At 49.5% G+C, this 8,405-nt stretch overlaps 2 long non-coding RNA genes across 2 annotated transcripts; one reads left to right on the top strand and one right to left on the bottom strand.

Moving 5' to 3' along the window:
• Positions 1–2,310: 2,310 nt before the first annotated feature.
• Positions 2,311–8,155, bottom strand: LOC109248683 (uncharacterized). The gene is made up of 3 exons (XR_002072195.2): positions 8,078–8,155; positions 4,343–4,422; positions 2,311–3,667 (listed from the first exon to the last, which is right to left on the bottom strand). It is a non-coding gene; the product is annotated as an uncharacterized LOC109248683 (long non-coding RNA).
• Positions 6,257–7,165, top strand: LOC109248684 (uncharacterized). The gene is made up of 2 exons (XR_002072197.2): positions 6,257–6,397; positions 7,030–7,165. It is a non-coding gene; the product is annotated as an uncharacterized LOC109248684 (long non-coding RNA).
• Positions 8,156–8,405: the final 250 nt, after the last annotated feature.

Below are 8,405 nucleotides of genomic sequence, written 5' to 3'. Positions count from 1 at the left end.
AAATCAAGGTCTGTGTGTGAGAGATCTCAGGGGACTTAATTTGGCAAAGGGAAGTTCCCTGAATCAAGGCATATTACAATTTGTGCCTAATCAGATTAAGTAGATCAAGGAAGAGGGGGATCGTGTCATCCCTCGCAAGGCTGTACATTTCCAGAGCAGGAGCCATCAAAAGGAGGAGTCTGGACGTCAGGAGTAGGGTGGTTGGAATGACCAAGTGCAGGCCGATCACAAGGCCAGCATCAGGAGCACTGCAATCCCAGGAAGATTTCATCCTGGTACAAAACCAGCATTTTGGAATCCTGAGAATTTCGTTTCTGGCACTGGAATTAGGTTGCCTGTGTTTGAAACTGATTTATTAGCTGTGGCGTTGGGCAATGTTCTAATCTTTCTGTGCCTCGGTGTCTCCTGCTCCCAAAACGGTGAGGCTGTAATGCACATCCCTGGCCGCTATGTAGATTAAATGAGTTAATCTATTCAAAGTGCTCAGCCTCTCTCACTCAGCACACAGTTAGCTATTAGTATTGTTGTGATTGGCTGTCTCTCAAATGAACTGGATATCTTCCGAGGCTCGCAGGGGTTGAGTGATTCATGCATCACACTGTCGTCAATTAGGGACACGTGACCAGGATTCCTTGTCTAAAGCTGCTCCAACTGGAGAGAGTTCCTGCAATCTAGAGGACGTTATGAGATTGGGAACAACAAGGGCACTGCCTCTCCATTGTATTGTGATTGCAAACGAGTCCAGGTTGCAAGTCTTCAAGAAAGCGGAGCTCCACTGCTCTCGGCAGTCAAACTCACCTTGGAGTCTGTGGATTGAGAGCCAACTTGGCAGATACGAGACATTAACAGTGTATTAGTTGTGGTAGGCTCACTGCTGTAACAAACACATATTTCTGTGGCTTAATAAAATTGCCCCTACCAAGTGAAGTCCAGAATAGGTGTTCCTGCTGTGTGGGCAGCTCCCCTCCAAGTAGCGATTAGGGACCCAAGCTCCTAACACCTTGAGTTCTGGAAATGGTGCCGTCATTTCCATTCCTGTTCCACGGGCTGCCGTCACATGGATGCTTATGAACTGTAAGGGGATCTGGGAAATATGGTCCCGCTGTTGTTCCCAGCGAGAAGAGGACACAGATTTGATGACTAGCTAGTTGGTTTTGCTGGAGAAAATGACGTTTCTTCAGAGGAACGAATAGAAGCTCAGACAAAATTTCACCTGCCAGCTTCCCTTCAGGTGAGCCCCCACCATCATCACCCCTTAGATTCAGGGGACTGCTCAGCCGGGAACGACCGAAGCTTGCCATCTACCCAAGATCACCTGTGTCCCTAATGAACCACCACGGATTTGGAACCAATGGTATCTTTTGGTTTTTGATGGCAGGGAGAATGGGGCAGTGAAAGGAAGACCAGGAAGCAAGCAGTGGATATTAAGGTAGCAAAAACGGGAAGGCTAAGAGGAACAATTGCTTTGAAATTAAAATATAATTTTTATTATGGAAGTATTTAAGCATACAGAAAAGTAGAAAAATAGTCTTACTACAAACATTTAAGTAAAACAGTTAGAATCGCATTTAATTATGCAATAAAAGAAAAATATCCGTAATTCCACCACCTTCCAGCCAGTAATTGCTATGGTGTATTTCTTCCTAGTTTGTTTTTTTGTTTTTGTTGTTTTCCTCCCGACTGTAAGTTTCCTCGCGGAGTTGTAAAGAAGAGAAATGGCTATGATCCGGGACTGGGTAGCGTGTCCTTACAGCGGGCAGGGGTGGATTACCCAGAGTCCCCTGTGCTGTGTTCTTCACTCTGGGGGGCATTTCCCGCTTTTCCAATTCTCCAGCAGAAATGAGGGGGGCAGGAGGTGAGGAACACGAAGAAAGAGGATGCATAACCCCAGTCAGTCGTACGTTCACTTTGTTAGCAACTCTGGTGGAAAGATTCCACGCAGGAGCGAGTGGAAACGCTTCCTCAAAACCACTTTCTCAAGGTGTCTCTCGCGTGCCCACACTTGGTGCCATGTGGTTGTGCTGGTTGTGAGGCTGGCGCAGCTCCCGTAGCAAAGACAAACCCGTCAGCAGTTTCAACAGGTGGGGGCGTGTTGCCCCTCAGCTGTACGCCCCTCGGGTGGGGGCCTACCCGGTCCCCAGAGGATGCCAGCAGGTGGTGCCTCAGCGGCCCCGGATGCTCCCCGGTGCGGGTGCGCTCTTAACGTCCCTTCCCTCCCTGCCTCACTTCCCGCAGGATGCACCAAGGACTGGCCTCCAACCCGAAGGGTACAGTTACCAAGGCTGGCCGCCGTGCCACGAAGCCCCCGGCTGTGTCCGTGCAAGGCCTTCTTCCCGCGGACCGCTCCAGTCGCTGACTGTCACAAGGCCCCCAACGCAGGTCGTTCCCAGGGGAACTGGGGCCCCCTGATGCCGGCTTTGCTACCTCTCCTCAGCCTGGCAGGCAGTGTAAGGCTTTCCTCCTCTTCTTCACTTCGGGCCAGACTCACCTTTGCCGGCTGGTCCGCCAGCCCTTCTGGCCTCATCTGGCTCCCACCCCACTGTCCCTCCCATACGTGTTTCCCTTAATAAAATCCTCGTATGTGTAATGCCACTTGGCACCTACTTAGAAAATCCAGACTGACACACTTCCCCTACTCCCCTCCTCATGCTTCCTAGAGTCACCTTCTCAAGTAAACAACTTGTGCTGGACTCTTGTTGTCAGCATCTACTTCCGGGGAAGCCGGCCTAGAACAGAAGACACTACAGAGAAACTGCCCACACCACTCCCACTCATCACCCCGGAGCAGAATCTAGTCACATGGCCACATCGGACGAGGGAGGCCGGGCCAAGCAGTGTTCCAAGATGGGCCATGCGCGGGACGATGGATATTAGGGGGCCTGAGGGCAGTGTGGCTACTCCTTACTCAGCCTTCAAGGCCTGTTTAAATTCCTCCAAGGCCAAGGTTCTGGAGCAGGATATAAAGAGGTAGAGCCCTTGGACAAGTCTGTGCTGATAGAAATTAATCAAAATCAGCCCAAGTCTGACTTTATACTATAGCGATTACTGTCTGCCCAAGACAAAAATCATGAAGTGTGTGAAGTATATGCCCTGAACGTAGCCCACCCTTCGGGCCATGGCCCCTTCTTTCCCTTTCAAATTCCCTCCGGAGCGTCAGCTGCCCAGAGCCCCTGTTGCAATGTCCCAGCCCAGGCACTGATTCACCAACCCATTTCTCCTCCTTAACACACGTCTGTTCTGTTCCCCAAGGCTCTGCACACTAATGATGTGGTAAGTTAATTTAACCTAAAGACGTTAGTGTTGTCTGAGGCTTAACTGTGACAGCAACCGGACGGACACGTGTGGCGCCTAAGTAGAGCCTGTTAACGCCGTATCCAGCGGATGGAACGGTCACTTGCCTGGCGACTGCCACTGAGTCCTAGATTCCATGTGACAAGCAAATATTACCTGTCTTAGGCTTTTCTTCCAACGCAGATAGAAGTCAAGGCTAAGGCGTAAGTGGGTCGCCCCAAAGAAGGATCTCATAACCCAGCAAGCTGAGACTCCTTAAATTTTGTGGTCTGTTTTCCTTTGGGCCATGTTCTTTGGAATTTTTTTTTTCTGTCATGTTCAAGAAAGAAGCACTAGGTCCTTTGATTCAACACTAAACTGTTCACAACAGTTATCTCTAGAGAGAGAGACTGTAGGGCAGAGGTCAATGCCAAGTTATTATATTTCTATAGAGTTTGAATTTTTCATATCAAGCATATCAAGTTTTGGTAACTTTAAAAAATAATGTAGTTTATGATAAACCCTTTGCCTCACCCTGTGGTAGGGACAAGGCATCCGTCCTATCTATTCTTGAGACGGCCTCTTTGTCTTTGGTAACTGATGACAAAGCCAATCGTTAGGGTCTTCTCTCTTGGGAATGCATTTGATTCCTTCCTGCCGTTGACTTTTTCTAACATGATATGAACTGTCCCTCAACCTTACCACCCACCCCATTGGTCAGCTGTTCTGATTTATTTAAGTAAAATGTTAAGTAAAATTAGAATGGAGGCCACATGTATTTGTCTGCAGTGCCTCGGCTTAGTGCCTAGTATAAAGTCGATCCTTTATAAATGTTTTTGAGTAATGGCTGAGCCCTCATATTCAAGGAACTCCTCACGACCACAGAGTTTTAATAAGGTGGCCACTGCAGTTCCTCTCCGGGAACGAACTAGCAATTCCTTGATGAGCTTTACCTGGGACATCCACCAAGATGCCGGACACAGTTGGAAAGGGGACATGATGGCCTGAATGATGGTATAATACTAAAATTAGGAGTAACATTTGTGAAAACAACCACCCCTGCCCTACTTACCCAGTCACTGGGTAAGGTGTGTTAGGCTTCAAGGAGAAATTACTGGCCACCATCTCAGACTTCTGTGGGAACTTCAGAAACTAAAAATAAAACATAACCAGAGTTTTGTGTTTTGTGTTTTTGACAATGGTATGTCCTGGGCTGCATTAGCCACGTCAACACTCTCAGAGACGGCTTTCCTGACCTTTTGTTTAGGCCCCATTACCTGCTGTTTAACTTTTGAAGTGATTTTCCAAATTTCACACCTTTGAGCCCCTAGCCTTTTGCCAACGTGGTTGTGTGCTGTGAGAGAGGGGACTGCTTCATGGCACAGCAAAAGCAGATATGTCAAAGTCCAACCCTGGCCCTGCCGGTCCTGGCCCTGCCGGTCCTGGCTCTGTGACCTTAACTCACTGAGCCTCAGTTTTCTCCTCTGTTAAATGGTATTAATAATGATAGCTGCCTCTAGCGTTTGTTTTAGGAATTAAATGACATAATCTACCTTTTTTTTTTTTTTCTTTAAAGCACTGGATACATAGAAAGCACTCAATAAATGGTAACCATTGTTAAAATCATCATCATCAAAAACTTGTCAATGAGTCCAGAAGGACCTGAGATATAGGCCCAGAAAATCTCTTTTAAGCCAAAGAATACTAAAACGAGTAGAGTTCATTCTCCTAGCCCTCATGTTCCGTTCTTTGCAGAACTGGGAGGTGGGTGGGCTGGAGCAAAGGAGTGGGGAGTGGGGTGGGAGCGCAAAGGGAGAATGAAGCCCGCTGATGGTAGGTTGGTAGTTCAGAAGCAACAATGCCAGCAGAGAGGAGACAGGAATTACCAAGAGTCCTGATGCCAGCTCTCTGCTGACATAATTAATGAGGCTGTTGTGCCAAAAATGAAGCATGTTGTTAATACACAGACTTGTTGGGTGCACAAGGGAAATGCAAATAAAAGTTTTGCCAAAAGGAGAGTGGGGTCAAATCGGCTCCAAAGGGAGACCACACTATCCATAAGACAATAATGTACAGATAACAAAACCGAGAAGAAAAGGGGTAAAAAATAATTGATTTCAAACACAGGACCAACAGCCAAAAGATGGTGGGCTTTTAACACTATTACCTGGTGATTTTACTCTTATCTTTTTTTTTTTAAGTTTGTTTGTTTATGTATTTACAGCACGCGCACAAGCAGGGGAGGAGCAGAGAGACAGGAACAGAGAGAGAATCCCAAGCAGGCTCAACACCCTCACCAACTCGCTAATGGTGAGATCATGACCTGAGTCAAAATCAGGAGTCCCAAGTCACCTACAGAGCCTCCCAGACGCCCCTACTTTAGGTTCTTCACAGTGTGTCCAACTGGTCAAATTCATCTGATAACGGTAACTAAATTCCAATGGAGTTTTAGCATTCAGGATTTTAATACGCATTCCATAGGATATGTAAGAGAAAACTTCAGAGATTAGTTTCCTCTCTACTTTGAAGAGCTCTTCAGCCCACATGAAAAATTTGAGATTTCTGTGCCTGCCGTTCCCATCATAAAAACAAAATGATTATCCGTTTGCCATTGACGTCTTCCCAAAGGTGGCTTCCGTTTTCTTTGAAAAAGGCCCTCTTGAATCACGTGGGAGGGATCGGGCCCCTGGGCTGCCTCTGCTGCGCGGCTGGGGGTCGGGGTGGGGGGAGGCAGGGGTTGGAGCAGGAGGTGCCGCGAAGGGCAGGGGAGCGGAGTCGGCCCCCTAGAGGCAGTTGCTCTGGCAGGTCTCGAGCAGGTGCGTCGCCCCAGCTGCGAGCCCCGGCCCCGCGCCCTGACCTTGGCCGCGCAGGGACCGCCCCTCGGGGGACCGGCTGGCTCAGCGGACCTCCCGCGGGGGGGGGGGGGGGGGCAGGACGGCGGGGCTGGGGTGGGGGGGCACTTGCCGGGGGACGCTCTCGTCTCCCCTTCCCCCGTCGCTACCCATCCGGCTCGCTGCCCACCACGCTCTTATGCCGCCTTCTTTCCCGGCTTTTACCGGGCCCGGCGGTGACCCCGAGAGAACGCTCGGGGATCGAGAGGCGGTTTTAGGCGGCAGAATGCGGAAAGGTCTGTGTTATTTCTTTACAGTTCATTTACTTTTCCTTTGCCTTCCGCCGGCTGCCGAGGCTCTGGTGACAGCAAGAAATACTTAGAAGCCGGCGCAGGTCCGCGGGGCTGGCGGCGGGGGCCGGACGCGCCGCGGCTGCGCGCACGCGCGCGGGGCGGGGGCGGGGGCGCGCGCTCGGGGGGCGGGCGCGTGCGTGCGCGCGCGCATTGTTTCCGCTGGAAACGGGGCCCCCGGCGGCCGTTTGGGTGCGAGCGCGGTGGCCGTCGCCGGGGTTTGGGCGCCGTGGCCCGCGAGGCGCGCGGGGGGTTTCCGGGCGCTTCGGCCGGACCCGAGGCGCGGTTCTCCGCCGACGTTCGCTGAGCGCTTACTCTGTGCCCGGGCACCGCTCTCACCCTTCCCTCGGATTCACCCAGGTTATCGTCAGTGACCACCCGGGAAAGGAGGTGCCGGTGTCCCTCTCGGGTTCCGGAGGGGGAAGCGAGGCACTGAGAGGTTGAGCCGCAGAGCTGTTGAGCTCAGCGTGGCTTCGGAATCTCCATCTTGCCGGCCGCTCCTTATTTCTTAAAGGCCGGCGCCCTTGGTCTCCTGTTGGAGAGTCGTAGAGTCATGGACCCGTTTCACGTCCCTCCAGGTCAAACACCATTTCGGTTCATCCGAAACCCAGAGGCCGCTCACGAAGGCGCAGAAGGCGTCAGAGTAACTGACTGTGGCTTGGCAAAGTGGGATCTCTCAACGCCTTATCTAATAAAGGTCACCGTCATTTTAAACCTACTGGTAGCATCTTTTATTCTAACTGTAACATTACATATAGTTTAACACGTTTGATTCTTGATTCCTATCAGGAAAATGTAGGAGAGCACAAAATCTCAGCGCCCCCTATACCATAGATTGTTGAAAAAATCCTTCCAGTCATTTTTCTATGCATATATATTATAATAAATTAAAATGGCTATATTAAAAAATTTAAAACAGTATAATGTACATTCTGTCTTACACCCTTTTAAATTTAACAATACGTCAATGAACATTTCCCTGCCAGATATTCTCCTACACCTCTTTTTAATGACTATTTCATTATACGATTTTGCCATAATTTAATTGCTAGCCTTGTTTTTTTAACATTTAGTTTTGCTATTATAAATAGTGAACATCAGAACGCAGTAATCTTTGACACACCTTGACTATTCCCTTAGGACACATGGCTAGCAATGGAGTTGCCAGGTCAAAGAATATCACGGTTTTAAAGGGGTCACATACTCAGTCCACACACCTCTAGGTAGAATGAATGTGTCCATTCCCCGCCCACCCCCCCCCCACCCCCACCCCCCCCCCCCCCCCCCGCCTCATTCTGGGTCATTGTTCAAGAGACTCTGTTAAACAAAGGACACACTTAAAGAAAAAATACCTATGTAATGTTGGACTGTGCGGGGTTTCAAGAGAAAGACTATATTGTTACAAATTTTTTAAACATTTGGCAAATTTGGTTTATTCGGACGCTCCCCTGACTGAATGGGACTCTGCAGAGGATATGGTTAAATAGGGACTTTTAGAGAAAGAAATTAGGAAAGTTACTTCTCCAACAATTTTTTTCTAAGGTGAGGAGACAGATGCTGTCTATAAACTGAAAAGGGAAGTATTATTGACTTCTTTTGCGGGGCCTTGGCTCCCTGGCAACTTACCCATTGTCAGGTCTGAAAACGCGGACCGTGCCGCCGCCTGCCTCAGAGCTACCTGCAGAAATATTCAAGGCAGCAAACCCGGGCAATTAGAGGTTTCTGTTCGTTTTCCTCCCCTTTCATTCTACCGACTCCCCCTCCTCCCCATCAGCAAGTTGGAGTGACAAATATTTTAAGTCAGCTTGTCACGCATGAGCAGCACAGCTGTGTGAATGACTGATTTTCTTGACATTCCGAACAGCTTTGTGTGGGCGCGTGGAGACCTGCAGACCCTCAAGTCCGACACCGTCTGACTTACAAGACGCCGTGGGTTTGGTATTTGAGGCAATAT

This window comes from Panthera pardus, unplaced genomic scaffold, assembly GCF_024362965.1.
Source record: "Panthera pardus isolate Hobbes unplaced genomic scaffold, ASM2436296v1 HiC_scaffold_16, whole genome shotgun sequence".
Classification (NCBI taxonomy): domain Eukaryota; kingdom Metazoa; phylum Chordata; class Mammalia; order Carnivora; family Felidae; genus Panthera; species Panthera pardus.
This window is presented reverse-complemented; position numbering and strand designations above follow the sequence as displayed.